General features: G+C 39.4%; 1 long non-coding RNA gene across 1 annotated transcript; it reads left to right on the top strand.

Annotated features, from left to right (window-relative positions):
• Nucleotides 1–3,076: 3,076 nt before the first annotated feature.
• Nucleotides 3,077–13,379, top strand: LOC112486914 (uncharacterized). The gene is made up of 5 exons (XR_003049492.1): nucleotides 3,077–3,722; nucleotides 4,975–5,540; nucleotides 8,305–8,391; nucleotides 9,266–11,040; nucleotides 11,847–13,379. It is a non-coding gene; the product is annotated as an uncharacterized LOC112486914 (long non-coding RNA).
• Nucleotides 13,380–16,461: the final 3,082 nt, after the last annotated feature.

Raw genomic sequence — 16,461 nt, 5'->3', positions numbered from 1 at the left:
GCCGTTTTCTGCACACTGCTTATTAAATTCAGCCGCAACAGTCGGCCCCAGTGATCAGAGACAAATTGAATTTCAATGACCGTTTCTAAATTAACACAGCCGCCGACGTTTGCAGCATTTTGATTACACTAAATTGAAGGGTCTGCAAATTAAAGCACACGGCGTTTGATGGATTTGGTGGAGAAAAGCTTAGTTCACGCTAACCTTTAAAGCTTACCGCCGTTAATGTCAAAAGATAAATATCTACTGGTTGGTTTTGGAAAGAGAACGACTTCAGATGAAAAAAAAAATGTAATCTTACAAACAAAAGGGCATTTGTTTCAGTTGAAGAAATGTTTCATTTTTTTGTTTTGTTTTTTTGTTTGAAAAACACTGACCTTATTGTCTTGTTATTGGTTGAATGTTTTTAGCCTGGTGAACCGACTTCCTGGAGTCTCCTGTTGACACTTAGCAACCACACAATGACAACAGCCCCCAGAAAAGGTTTCTTCTTGCAGACGTGAATTATTTACACACAAAAAACAAGCCCATAAAACTACAATGTCTGCTTTTTTTCATGTTGGCTTTTCTCCAACTCAAACAAATGATACAGAGCACAGGACCATCTTTAGCCTGAAAGGCGCTGCAGAGCCAGGAAGTGGATCCACTTTTCCAGTCTTTAGATGGAAACAAAGCATTTTACAACGTCACATGTTTAGCACGTGAAAGAAATGTTTTTCACATACTGGTTTGTCAGGTGGTTGGTCACTGAAGGTTGACCACAGTAAAGCATAAGGAAGTTGTTTTTACTTTTTGCCTCTACTTTTTCCAACAGAACTTTAAATTCTCCACATCAGGAACCACCCTCCGACAATCAGGCAGTTATTCATACCTCGGGACGAATACTGTACTGTTCTGGAGTGACTCACACGGCCATTTAAGAAGTCCATTATCGGAGAAGGACCTTTAACCTTGAGTTAATGGTAGGTTCAAGCTTAACCCCATCAGTACCAGGACCCCAATACTAAAATATATCTTACTGGTTAGTTAGTAATGTCATTTCAAAAAGTCACTAGAGGCGCCATTTAGTACGAGGTTGCTACTCACAGGCAGCCACAGGAGGCACCCTTTAATACGAGGTTGCAACTCACAGGCTGCCTCATAGGTGGCGCCATTGGGAGTATGTGGGAATCAAACGAGGCAAAATGTTGGTGACCCCTGATCTAGACTATGGAACCTTCATTCTTGATTTACTCACTTTTGTTAGTTATATGTACTAATTCATTTTGTCTCTTTATTGTCATTCAAGCAGTACAACTAAGTACTATCACTATTACTATTACTACTATGACAACAAATAATAATGATATATATAAAACAGTTATAATAACTATTATAATCATTATTATATGATGGACATCAAGCATTATTATTATTATTATTATTATTATTGTTATCATTAGTAATTTTAGTATCATTGAAATAAGAACATAAGTACAAGGTAAGAATAGTTCAATCTCATGTGTTAAACATCTGTGTTTCTTTAACAGGACCCTGCTGCTTCAGCCCAGGAAACAGCTCTGGCTCCCTGACGTCACAAAGACCACAATCAGGCCTGATAAGGTTCCTTTGATCTTTCCTTCTGGAGCCGAACTGTCCGTACGGATAGTATATATTTAGCCATATATAAAGTCCAAAGTCCATACTGCATCCGATTGGAGAGTTCACTGAACTTGTTCTGTTAAATACCATTGGAAATAGAATCTATTTAAGTCAATCACTGCTAATCATAAAAAAAAAAAAAAACATTTTCACAAAATATTGGCCAATATTGCCCAGCTAGAGCGATACTGAAGAAGTAATTCTACGAACATAGTTATCGTCATTACTCAAATATTCCTGCATTTCTACGTTTTTTACTGACTAGTAAAAGTGACTGCAGCATAACTAAAGATTTGACCAAAAAAAATCAAAAAATGTTAAACTTAGTCTTGACAAATGGATGTTGAGGCTTGAGCATTTAAAATAAATATAATGACCGAAATAATTACAGTAGGCTGTGCTGACAGGATAATGATACTTTAAAAAAATAATTAACATTCAGGAAGTACAGACGTGTGGTTTCTCCGCTGTTGTATTTGATCCATTTTCTACTTTGGGCCAAAAATGCGTGTAATACTTGAGAGTTTTTACAGTCACTTCAGGGATATTTAACTAACAAAATGGATTATGTTATCGGAGTCTCTCTGGAGCCAAAACTATTAAAAAGTGATGTAAGACATGCTAACTGTGCTGGCCAACTATAATAAAAGACAGATGTTTAGCATCGGGTCATTGACAGTGTAGTTGTACTTGGATACAGGGACATGTGTGCTCGGTGCTGTGCTGTAGGTAAGGTGGTGGAAGTGGTGGTGTTTAAACAGGAGAACTTTTTTTTAGGTTCTGGTGTTTACATGTCAGAACAGCTGAAATAAAACAGCAGAGATGCTGTAGTGTGGGTGCTAACGCTAACATCCTCCTACGTGACATTCAACTCATTGTGCTCACTGTTCAACTTTATGTTAGGAAAGTAGAAGTTACACAGGTGATTAAATGTCACATTTATTGACAAGTCGCTGACACTTGGTTAAGTTTCAGAGAGGTTTCTTATCTATCTATCAATTGTAACATATTCAGATGTTTGTAATACATCTAATGGTGTCTTCAGGTAAATATGCCTAGTTTAATTAAGAGACAATTGAATACTAAATGAATTGCTTCATATTGTAAATTTATGTTAAGTACAAGTTGAAGCCAAACACAGGTTTTTCACCTTGTAACCGACAGTTGTTACTTGGATGTTTTAATATTTAGGGTCCTCCTTAATTTTTGGTTATAATTATCATAAACTTTTTTTTATTAGGAAGTAAATAGAAAATCAATCCCTAAAAGCTACTCGAGTCATTTAACGTGCTATCGCATGGTACGTTCACCATTGCTGCCACCTGGTGGAGCTTTTGGGTAAACGCGTTGACCTATAGGGTAACGCAAAAGGAAACACCCTATCTATAAACATTGTTTAATGCACTCTTTCTGATTTCTTTTCAAAACACAAATAAATTAAATTATTTTGCACTGTTATATTGTTGTTAAAATTATTACTAAATTAAATTATAAAGTTAAAAATGAATTCGTTTGAAGACGTTCAAACAAAAAACGTTTTACTTCATCTCTACATACAAAAGTTACCTTTTAAAGTATATCAATAATACCAGGATATGACCGTTTTTACAAACGACTCGTGAATCCGTTCAACCGTATTGATCGTTTCTTTCTCTTCTGCAACTGCATCCAGCAGATGGCAGCATCGCCAAGAGGTAGATACCTGGAACGTTGCACTCTCTCACTCCACATGGGGGGTTCGCTCTGCCCCCGCAGACACAATGACGCAGCTATCTCTGCCTTTGGCTTGGAAACTGTCTGTATATTTAGCACCTCGTTTAAACTCGGAGCTCAGTTCATGGGAATTAAATTTAGCCAGCAGTTTATAGTCATCTGCCGAGTCATACAAATTGGAGTCAGCGCACACGTCTGTTAACGCAGATGTCAAAACATTACAAAAACCAAATGACACACCGGTCAGACCGGGGTTTTCATTGATTGCACACTGATTCACGCATTAAAAACAAGTGTTTTACAAAAGTGACGTACGATATCCCATGACTCCACAGAAAGGAAACGTAATCATGCTCAACCGTTTACAGGTAAGTGATTAAACTGCAGCTCTCTAACATAATAAAACGGCGGGAAAACATTGTTTTAACGCTCATATCAGAACGGATTAACACTAATTCTAAAATGGAGAAACCTTCATATCCAGTACTGACATCACCGTAACTGTGACGACCTTGAATACAAAACACTAAAGTGGATAATGTGATGCCTCATGTATTTAAAATTGCAATATCATCTACATTCTTGAGGGAAGCTAAAATGAGGCCTTAACTTACCAAACCCTCAGAGCTGTATGTCTGCTCTTTTCAGAAGCACTCTGACGTGGTTTGTACACATGTCTATGTTTTTAACAAATACTTGTAATTCTAAAAACATTATTTTTTCATTATTATATTATTTTATTATTATTATTATTATTATTTTGCTATGTCAGCTTTATTCAACCCTTCTTGAGGTAGTTTAGTCCTAAATAATTTTTCAATAATTAACAGGGCCATATGTTGAAATAACTTAACACTATTGTTACCACCATTATTTAAAATAATTTTCATTTAAGATAATCCTGTGTCATTTTGGTCAGGGGTAAGAACCCGGAGACCCATGTACACACAGGAGGAACATGCACACTCTATACGAAGTATTTAAATAATTTTAGAAATTGTATGCATATGCAGAGGTAAAATAAATAAAGTTTTATTTTTAGGAATATTTATTTAAATGTACAACAGAGCAGCAACATGTTAAACAGCTCTGTATGTGAGCGTCTTGCTGTGCAAAAATGCTAACCGCTAACGATTTTACGAGCGTCTGCCTCATAACCTCCATTTACAAATGTAGGTATTTGAAGTCATTTCTTATTTATTTTAACATCTGCTGAAGTTGAATGGGGGGAAAAAATAATGAGTTCTGATGCCTGCACTGCAATTTTCCTGTCACTTACACCACAGGTGACGTATAAGTATCAGTCAGGCTGCAAGTATGTGTGGCTAACCTGCAGCGAATTCCTCAGCTGTCACATTACAACATGGGTTTTACTGGGTGTGGCTGCTCTGGGGTGCACGGAGAGCGGGTCAGCTTCTTCAGCTCACTGTGTTGGTGTCCTGATTGCTGGTCTTGGAGAGGTCAAAAGAAGGACACAAATTAGGGAACAAGAGGGTTAGAATTTAAGAGGGTCCTCATTACCTTGACAGGTTTGTGTGTGTGTGTGTGTGCTGTCAACATGCAGGTTCTGCTCACATGACATGTTGCATGTGTGTGCTTGTCCTCTCCCCTTGCTGACAGGAATCCACCTCTCCTGCAGGCTAAACAGAAGTCAGCTAACTGCACTAGGAGATGTAATGCAACATGACAGTTAGCCTGGTCTGCCCAACTGTCTCTGCACACGGTCCAAACTGCCCCGACAACTAGGACTGAAGCATCACTCAAGATTAGAGAGACAAGAACCAGGCCCACACCGGTGAAAAGCTGGAACAGCCAGGTCAGAATATTACGGTAATTATTAAATTATTAAAATCATTTAACTTTGAGCTATGTACTGTACTCCATTTTCCACGTTATTTTACTTAATTACTTGTTTTTAGCCCATATGAGCCAGCTTAAAAAAACCCACAACATTAATTTAACCATTGGAAGTGTCTTTGAAAAAATAGATTTAATCAAAATTGTAAAAATGAATGTATCATTTTCTGACTCCCTCTAATTATTAATTCTCACATTCCTCCTCTCTGCATGTCGTTGTTATCTTGGTTCGTCTCTGTGACTTTCTCCCCGTGCAACCTGTGGAGTCTGGTGCAAAGGAGTGTGATGTATGACAGAGCAGGCAGTGAACCAGGTCCAGGAAGCAGCAGGTGAGCTCACCAAGACCCAGCAGGGTTCATCTTTCCACTCTTCTGCCGCGACGAGGCCTGTGTAGTATGCCTCTGTTGTGTGAAGAGGAGTCAGTCATCTTATTTTCCTTTTATGTATCTCTCTGTCTTAGTCTTTTTTTATTCCTTATTGAGTATGAACTGGCAGAAAAGAAAAAGTAAAGACTCCACGTCTTGTTCCTGGCAGCTGATTCATTCTTGTTTTGCTGCAGTGCAGACTTACATAAGCAAACAGCTGAGAAGGAGCTGCTTCTCAAAAGGATAGGGTGATGCATTCTCTCAATTACAAATGCATTCTTCACCAACAGTCACTAGACACAGACACACTGTACCTGTTAACACAGCATCTTAAGGTGCTGCAGTGTGCACAGACAGGCTTCTGTTTTTGGCGTGGCTTTGAGTCAGAAACCACAAGTCAAATGAGAATAGATAAATGACACGGCATTTTTCTTTTTAATTGAGAAGGAGGGAAAAAAAATGTAGGAAGTTGGATCAGGAGGTTGAAGACAGAGACAAACCTCCAAAAATCTGAGGAAGGCGTATGACGGCAAAGCTTCGTGGAAAAATACCAGCTTTCTTCCTCGCTTTCTTTCCCAGTTCTCTCTCATCACAGTCCATTTGGCGGCCCTGCGGCACACCCACCACCTCCATACACCCACCCAACCTGGAGGTGGTGGAGGTGGCATCCTTCCCATTTTTCTCCTCTGCCCTCATTCTTTCATTCCACACATTCCTTTTCTCCCTCATACTGTATGTCTTCGCTTCCCTTTTCACGCTGCATGAAAGTTACACGTCCTCAAGGTGTCACTGTTTTTAATTTGCTGTCATCTGTTACACACACACACACACACACAGACAGTAAGATAAATCTCATGACTTTAAAAGACTTAAACCACATGTCAGCAGTACCGTAATGACTGGAATAGCACACTTTTATGTTTGAAAATGTGCCATTCTATATAGATAGACATAAAACGGTAACAAATGACATGAACGTGAGGACTAGGTCCTAACTACTGAATACTTGTCTATTTATAGAAGCAGGAAGTGACTCTCTGATGAGTCACTGCAACTTCCTTAAGAACTAACTGCAGTCTCAGTGCAATGTACATTCCATTAATTGCCCACTTACACCAGCCGTCCAAAAGCAAAATAAATAACAATTTGTTATTCCTTGTGCTGTACTTAATGGTACAGTAGAAGGAATGTCCACATATTCTTTTTTCCTTCAGAACGAGTTGTGATTCAGCAGTTATCTGCCATAGTCTGTTTAGTCACACTTTTCACAGAGATTTCTCAGTACAGTGGGTGTTTTTTTTCCCATCACTGCCTATAGTCAAACTGCAGGCAGACCAAAAAGAATCAGTGGTGCTTCTGTGAAGGAAGTCGAAGTCAAAGATAGACTATAACAGGACATGTGTTCTGATTAAATCAGTTTACTGAAAGGCAAAGTCAAACAGGTTAATGTATCAGGAAGTGTAGCTCAACAACACGTGTGTGTGTGTGTGTGTGTGTGTGTGTGACCAGTCTGTTGCCCAAACACACACAAGGAGATTGACATCAACTCCCCATTACACACTAAGTTAAAACCTAATGTTATTACTCTGATGAAATTACCAAGCTTTGAACAGGTCCCTTTATTAGTTACCAACATGAAAAAAACAACAGAAAGAATATTTAAAATACCAAAAACAGGTGAGTCAGAATTACTCAGAAATACCACTTAGCTACTTTTCGCTTGGTCTGAATGCATGTCCAGGCGCATCGCAAGGCCTGACCTGCCCATGTCTGGATCCGATGACACGGATAGACTTAGGGAAATAAAAGGGAAGGGGAGGGAGGTAGAGAAGGAGGAGAGGAAGGGAAAATGTGGGTCAGTGCAGTCAAAGCCCTGTCACATGTTCCAGTCAGCTGGAATCTGTCCTCCAGTCCAAACCAGAATGTTACGTAAGAAGTTATTGATCCATTAGAGAGCATGTTTGGGGGGAGCTGACGTGGGGGAGGGAAGTTATTCAGGCCTGAGGTCATTCTTGGTCCCCGCACTGCCACAATGTCACATGCTGTTACAGCATGCTAAGTAGATATGACATACAGTGCGGCAGTATCGCCGCAGGTGCTAAATGCCTGGCTCTGGGCGTTCCAGGGAGAATGGAATTGTGAGCTGAAGGACAACATTTGATTGGTAGTGTGGTGACAATTGCTGGACGTACTTGAATGTTACAAATGAAATGTATTTGTAATCGTTTTACACTAACATGGCTTCTTTTGGAGAACTCCTGTTGTAATAAGATGACCTTTCCATCAGAGGTCACTGTTTATACCCGTCGTTCACATCCGTTTGTTTCAGTCAGCCTGCATGCGATTTGTTGATTTATTTTTTTAAGTGAGGATTTTCTTTAATCTATGACTCAGGATTTTTATTGTGTGAATTTTAAATGTCTGACCAATAAGTTAGAAAACAATTCCAAGTCCAGCTCCAGCTGACTTGTCATTGCCGGGTCAGAGTTCCATGTCCACTGTGTTGAACCCAGGGTAATGAGTTGGAGAATATTATAACATCAGACCAAAGTACTACGTTACACCATGGAAAATCTGCCATAGCTGTAGTTCAGAGGTTTGCCCTGCTTGAATCATCCATGTGTTTTCCATCCTGACCCCAGCTACGTTACACATCACTGTACAGTAGATGGATCATGAGATTCCATGATTGTAGGAAGAATGATTTCTTTAATGGTTCCTCTGACAGCTTTCCTGGAATGAACTCGACGTGGAGTGATGACGAGACTGAGGGCAGCAGTTACAGTTCACTGACTGGAAGGAAAACACAAGCACGGTACTTTGGACCAATACGTAATCTACTGGAAACAGTATAACAGTCATGACTTTTATGCAAACATTTACCTTGAGTCACTGATGTTAAAACAATTATGTACTTTAAATGATAATCTAGTATTAATTATTAATTGTTCATTATTATTCCTTGTTTTCGGCAACATTTTAATTAAATCTTTAAATGTAATCAAATCAATATGTTAGTCAGTAGTCAAGCTCACCTTTAACACAGATGCCTGAAGGTCAGAGCACAGGGATTACAAAACCCACACATATTACACCCACATATAAATATGCTAGCAACTTTATTTGCATCTTTTTAAAATTGCTTAAAAACCCTAGCATTTAACTTGTTTTATGGTTAAATAATAATATATTCATTCAGACACAAGACATTTTAAATTCATAATAGCCTCAACCCTACTTCATGGCTTCAGCTGCAGGATTCCAACAGAAGAGTCTGAAGTGTTCAAAAATTTAAATTGTTGCACTGTTTGGTAACTTGCCTGTGGCGGAGCTGTCTAAACTTCCTTCTCTGTGTGTGCTAAGTGCTGTTTTTTTTCCTTATCCCAGATTATTAGCATAACTAATGTTTGAATTTCTGATTGAAGTTGTTAACTTATCCAGTTCGAGACGCCCTGTATGCAAACATTTCAGCTTTTCTCCGGCACTGGAACATAACAGTAAATACTTGGGGATTTCTTAGTGTTACCACACCGACAAACTTGCTAAACTACACTACAAACTTGCTAAACTACTACGCTACATTTGCTCCGGGAAAACACAGGGATATTAAATTGTTGTTAGAAATAGCATAAAATATATAAAACTTTTTTTTTAAAGTATCTAATCTGCTATTTGCTTTACTTCTACAGGGCTGCCAGACTGCTAACGTGGACAACCCCAAAAGATAAGTGTAGCTGCTAAGTGACCACTTAGCATTAAATTCTCTCTCAGTTCTCTTTGACTGTTTTCCCGATTCCATGAAGCCCTTCTAGGTCTTCTCATGTAAAAGAAGTGGGGGGAGCATTTAAAGGAAAAGGCACACAAACTGGGTGTTAAGAACAGGGTTGTTTCACAGGTGTTTAAAGAATCCAGCTGTGTTCAATCGCTTTCTTGTTGAGCCCCAAAAAATATTTTTAGACAACATAGAAACAATGTAAATTAACATGAAATTCAAATAACCACACCAAGCGATTCACACTGCAGGTTTTGAGACCAGCATATAACCTACTGAGTCTGGACATCGAACCCACAACACTCTTGGTGTAAGACAACTGCTCCACTACCCCCCTGATTACCATCTGTAGCACACTATGTGCCCTTTATGTAATGATAATTATTATCTTATCTCTTTTTTCAAAAACTTTTGATTTTGGAATAACCCTACAATGCACCTGCTTAAGCTACGCAAAAACCCAATATCTAGACTACATTAGAACAAAGACAGTTCTACACTTGGACTGCAAGATAATGTGGGTCACTCAATGTATAACAGAGCTGACAGGGCAAATTACCATCAGCGTAATCTTTGAACCACTGTCAGCAGGCCACAGTTGACTGAAAGAGGTTGTTAATGTAGGAAATAGCTTACGGTTAATGGACAAAACATTGGCTCCTTTGATTATTCAATCACTAATCGTGTATTGTTTAGGTGTTTATATACAGAGCAGGTCATTTTTAACAAAATATTTGTTAACCTGGCCTAGTTACTAACCCAGAGTTCTGGGAATGCAGATAACCTTTGACCTCCAGCTGTAGTTTAAATGTATCATAAAACAGCTTAGAAGCTGTTTCTTGTGAAACTGTCACAGTAAAAACCAAGGAACAGGTTCCGGCCTGAGATGCAGAATTTTCAGAAAGGAGAGTGAAGTACTTGTCATTGTGACGCAGCACACCACTGCACACAACCAAATGTGACCTCTGGTTTTAACCCATCACCAAAGTGAACAGTGGGCAGCTTCAGCACATGGGGAGCAGTGTGTGGGGACAGTGCCATGCTCAGAGCACCTCAGTGGTAACTTGCAAGCTGGTGGACTCAAACCTGAAACCCTGCGGCCCCAAGTCAGCTTCCTGAACCACCCGGCCACCACTGCCCCTTGTGTCTACACCACAGAAAGCAGAAATAAAAAGTGTTATCACAACGTTTTATAGTGTCAGAAAGTTTGCAGAGATCCAAATGGGACACATAAAACAATGAAAGATTTCAAGACAGTGGCAGAAGAGTGAGTATGTGCTGGAAGAACTTCAGTCTGAAATTGAAATGTCACAATGTATAGTCATTGGAGTCCGGCGCCAATGAACTGTGACAGAGCAGAAGGAGAAAAATGAACTTTTGCTTTTGTAGAGAGACCTCCAGGCCTGACTGAAATATGATAAGGACGATCTGGAGGAGGAAGTTAAAACTGCACTGGAGGTTGACTAAAGAAAATTTGATATATCTGGAAATGTGCCCAATTAGTATTGAGATCTGGGGTAATATATTAGTAAGTGGAATCATTCTGTATGAATAACAAATATGTGTTGCGTGAATGTAGTCACTAAACATTAGTAAATGTTTTGCTGTTAATGAGGAATACATTTAAGCTAATTTCTAATTTCTATTCATTTTACTCTTTTTTACAGACTGTAAGAACATCGAAACTACAAGGTAACATATGAGACGTGTTTCATTATGTTTTAAATTTTCTTTTCAAACTATTAATCTATCTCTAGTATTGAGACACAAAATTCTTTTGTATTTACTTATTTATTTATTATTATCTCTGATGCTGCAGAGCAGGGGTTCCTAAACTTTCTATACTCTGCACCACCTACCACCTATTAGCTTCCACCACACAGGAGAGATGTTTATAAAGATGTTTATGTTTAAATTGTTGTATTAAATGTGCATGGTATGTTTCAGATTTATTCAATTGAAAATGTAAATTTTCCCCTCGTACCACCTGTGGTACATGTACCACAGTTTGAGAACCACTGCTGTAGATATGGCTGTTCAATAACTGCGACGTGAACAAATTAATTGCGTTAATTGTGTGACATTTTGATGATCCCATCATCATTATCCAGTTTCCTTTTCATTGTCATGTTAAAATAAATGGAACGCTGTCTTTCAGATGCCACACCTGACACTCACTTATAGAGAGTGACAGTATGTAACGCTGCAAGTTTGGTTAAACCACTAATTAAATAATTCGTTTTTGTTGAACTACTCTAAAATATTTAAAATATTTGTTATCTAAATTGTATGCTGCCAAAACGCAATGACAAGACAAATGAAAACAAAAAACAAACCAGGAAGGATGTAGTTTATTTTAGAAAAAAAGAAATTACTGCGCAACAACACAGTAATCACTGTCAGTTGAAGGATTTTTTTGTGATTGATGACAGGAAATTGCTATTACCTCTAAGTGTAAAATGAAACTACTAATTCAACACTCATTTTTGTGCACCCAGCAAAAGGTTCTTTCCTGTCAACAAAAGTGCAACAACCTTTGGTTTGGAAGCATCGGATCGGCTAACACCTATGGTGAGTATTGCTTATAAAAGTGATATTTCACTCTCGAAATACTCCAGTTCTGAGATACTTAAACACTGCACTGGTTGTGAATGACTTTTATAAGTCAGCTGTTTGGATAAGATAGAAATGAAACGTCTATTTAAGAGTTCGGTACCTTTCCTAATTTTTTTATTTTGGCGACTTCCAGTTCCATGTATATATTCACTTTAAAAATAACAATTATGTTAAGACTTTAACTGTGTCTTTTACACAACACCCTTAAAAATTAGTTAATTTTGCATCGGCTGTGTCAAACACAGAGGACAAAGACTGTTGTTGTGCGTTCTTGTGATGAAGATTTCCACATTTTTAATCAATTTTTGTCACTTGAAGTTTCTGGAGAGTTGTTCTTCTGCCCGAGGTGTTGATCAGTTTAGGGGAGAAAACAAAAGAAAAGTGTGTGTGAAGAGAATTTTTGACAAAAGCGTCATGTCAAAAGCTGTTGGTTGTTTATTAAGATAACATTGGTTAATTCGCATTTCCCGGTAATCAGGACTTGCTTGTAAATAGGATTTCCCGAGTGGGGAGAGATGGGTGTAGTCCTTGAATGGACTCTGCTTGCACTTTACCAACAACCAGGCAGAACAACCTGGGCCACATACTTTCATGATCTGAACAAGAGGCAGGGAGTCAACACTTGGCCTGGTTTGAGGAGTGCATATTTCAGCTTCCTTTGTAGGGCTGCGAGCGGAGCACGCGCAAACACACACATGCACTCTCTCACACACACACAAACACACACATATACTGGCCCTTTAAATCTCTGCAAAGTGTCATCTCACACGCACCCAACTTTGCTGAGTCACTGGGTTCAGGCTGCTTTTGTAACCTCCACCCAGCAGGACTTCTCATTGGCTTCGGTCTCTACAGAGCAATCCACTGGTTGGCTGCCAGCACTACTAATCAGTTTCCTTTTGCCTTCTTAAAGTGACAGAGGTGTTTCCCCTGATTCCCCAGAGGCAGAGGTCTAAATCTGGGTGGACCAGGTCCCTGAGGTATTTTAGAGAGAGAGAGAGACAGAGAGAGAGAGAGAGTTTAAGGAAATAATCACTGAAGAGTCAAAAACAGCTCCAAAAAATGTTCTTAAAACAGCACTTTTTCCACTACATTTTACCAGACACGGATTTTATTCATTTAATTTAGAACTGGAATTGAATGGGTCACTAATGGGTCAGAATCAAATACCCAGTGTATTTGCTCTAATCTTTGCCTGTTCCTTTAAGGTCATAGTTGTATTTACTAAATCAGCATGTCAAAACAATGGAAAATGTAGTTCACCAGCTTTATAGCAACAACATTGCGAGTCTGATCCCCGCTAGTTGTGTGTAGAGTTTTAACGATCTCCCCCAGAGTGTACGTAGGTTTCCTCTGGGTATTTTGTTTTCATCCCACAATGAACAAGCGTACAGATTACGGATTAGCATGATCAGACAGACTAAAATAAAACAGGTTAAATTAACCATAGTGAGTGTGAATGGTATGTGAATGCTGTGCTTCTGGGATTGGCTCCATCTTCCTCCAAATGCTGAAAGGGATTAAGAAATTGAAAATGAAATGAATGGAAAAACACATCCTGCTAGATTTGTTTTTGTGGCAGAGAAAACACATGACATTTGCATTGACGCTTGACAACTGGATTTTAAGGTTCGTGTTTGTCCAAAAAAAAAAAACACTCATTTGTTATTGTTTTTCTGTTGTTCACCGAGAAAAGCAGTTTTGTTGATGTCTTAAATGAAGGGGGCAGTGGTGGCTTAGTGGTTAAGAAAATGGACCTGGGTCCAGATGGTTTCAGGTTAGAGTCCACCAGCTGCCCAGCTCCCCACACACTGCTCCCCGGGCGTTTAAAGCTGCCCCCTGCTCACTATGGTGATGGGTTAAAAACAGAGGTCACATTTCGTTGTGTGCAGTGGTGTGCTGTGTCATAATGGCAAGTAGTTCACATTCCTTCGGCTACGTTTTAAGACAGAACCTCCACGATAGTCCCTGAACTGCCTGAGTTTTCAATGTTCTACATCCCCTACATGATTGAACTGCGCCTCCACATACTCTAATACCTTCATCCTGTGACCAGATTGGTTCTGTAGTATATTTCAGCTATGTGTCGGTTTGAACACTGAGTCATGGCTCCGGGCTCTCAGTTTCATCTGTCAAAGTCGGTCTAAGTCACTGGAGACAGAAGAAAAAGTGTTAAAGTGTGTGCAGTGTGTTCTTGCACGGTGGCTTTGCAGAGTACCTGGCTTGAATAGTTTCCAGATTGCTCATTACCTGGCAGAAGTGCCACTGCATCTTGGAATCTATTTAAGGTAGGTCTTTCCTACGAGCAAGGACGAGAGGGAAATAATGGCGAGACTGGAGATAAGGAAATGAGCACGGGACAATAGGATAAAGTACTTGGAAGTGAAGTGGAAACGGGCTGCTGCAACTAACACAGGGAACTGTGAATCAGAACTATTTTTTCTACTATCAGCTGTGTGTTACATGAGCCAAGGGGAAGAGGAAAAATATTTTGTTTTCACAAAATGTCACGCACAGTCTCTGGCATGTGTAGCCCGCAATGCTATGAATGTAGACTTGGTGTGTTCTGAACAAAAACAACACTTTAAGGCGACAATATAACCTGCTATCTTTGAAGTGGGTTTGACAATAATTTATATTTATATAAATTATATAATTATATATTATTATTTTATATTTACTATCATGCAAACCCCGTTTCCAGCAAAACGTGAGAAAAAAAAATTGGCAGTAATCAAAAAGTTTCAAAACTAGAACTGGTTCTAGAAATGTAATTTGAGCGTCTTGAATTGCGTTTTGAAAAAATGCAAAAGTCGGTAAAAGTCGGCACAAGTCACTATTCTGTAAATAGTGACTGCTACTCAGTTACAGCACCAATAGTTATGACTGAAACACAGTCCCATTTATATGGCATATACAGTATATTTACATAGGTATATGGACATAGATGACATTCATGTCACTTCACATGTGTGGATTTATGAGCCCATTAGCATCGATATTTCTACTGCCAGTATACAATCTGACATGTGTTTGTGTGGGAACACACCATTCACAACATATTTACTTGATGGCACTTCCTGTCCCGCTGTGTTTGAGCCAACGGACACAAAGAAAAGAGGAAAAAACAGGTTTCAGTTTGGTCATGAAGGAAACGGCCACCTGACAATGCAGGCGGAGAACATGCAGGAGAACAGACGGGAGGTGGAAGGATTGTTTTCCTGCACGGCGTAGGCCTGTGGCGCATTCCTGTCCGGCTTGAATGCATCAACATAAATTGAGGGTGAGGATAAAAGCTGTGTCACTGTGCTGAGGAGCCATTGTGTTTCTGCCTGGATGAAATATGCCGGGACAAAAGAGTTGGCAGGTTTGTTGCCTTTGATCTGTGGAACTTCACTTTGTCTGTGTCACAGCCAAAAGCTGGTCACACAAGTGTGTGTGTGTGTGTGTGTAGGGGTCAAAAATAAAGTGTTCAATTCTAGTCAGACTTCATATGTAAAAGCAATTAGAAAGATGGACAAACATCTCCTCTAGATCCTGTACCAATAACAAAACATATTTATCATTTACCGTTGAATCTAAGGCTGCGTGTCCGTGGACAAGGGCTCCTAAATTGGTACTCACATACAGCACGTCATTCGCCAGAGTTGCCAAACATGTGGCCCGCGGGCCTAAAGTAGTAGTAGGTGTTTAAAAGTTAGGGTGTTGAATCTGGCCCGATGGATACACAAATTAATTAGTAAAACTGAAGTACATTTTTTTACTGCGTCCTACTGTGGAACCAAATGACCTACGGTTGGCACCCAACCCAGGGGTTGAGGACACATGGTATACAGTACTTGTTGTTACAGAATACCGTTACAGACTCTTAAGTTGGTAACAATAACAATAGAAGGCAGTGGTCTAAATGTATGTATAAAACAAAAAGTCTTGAAACTATTGTCATGTTAGAAAATAGAAACTAGAAAAGCAACTAATGAGAACAAGCAACTTTGTATCAGTTCCCACCTGGTATTGCACCAGTGATCTTTTTACTATCACAGTAGGTTCTTCCACTATGTTTGTCCTAGAGTGTATGTCTCTGCAAATGCAAATCTAGTTGCCCTATATCAGGGTAGAATTTCATTAGAAATCATATCACACTTTGTTCTTCCCATACCTACACTGCAGTGGCTTGGAACCCTTTACTTGTATTAAATAATGCAGCATTGATCACCGCTTGGACTGGACCTTCCATATGTCCTCATTGTCCGCCTGCTTTTCTTCCTGAACAGTAGCGGCAGACAGTTCTAACAAACCTTCCCATAATGCATTATTATTTTCACCTCCAGTCTGACTTCCATGGCAGACGAACCAGCGTTTAATAATTTCCTACCGTTTTAACAGGGAGAGAGCAGGACTCTCCGTTCTCTGTTCCAAATGTGGGATTAAAGTGACTTCAGCCTGCAAGCCTCCAATTGAGGTTTCCGTCCACGAGAAGCAGAATCACTTATTTGG

The sequence above is a fragment of the Cynoglossus semilaevis genome, chromosome 4 (assembly GCF_000523025.1).
Source record: "Cynoglossus semilaevis isolate Cse_v1.0 chromosome 4, Cse_v1.0, whole genome shotgun sequence".
Classification (NCBI taxonomy): domain Eukaryota; kingdom Metazoa; phylum Chordata; class Actinopteri; order Pleuronectiformes; family Cynoglossidae; genus Cynoglossus; species Cynoglossus semilaevis.
This window is presented reverse-complemented; position numbering and strand designations above follow the sequence as displayed.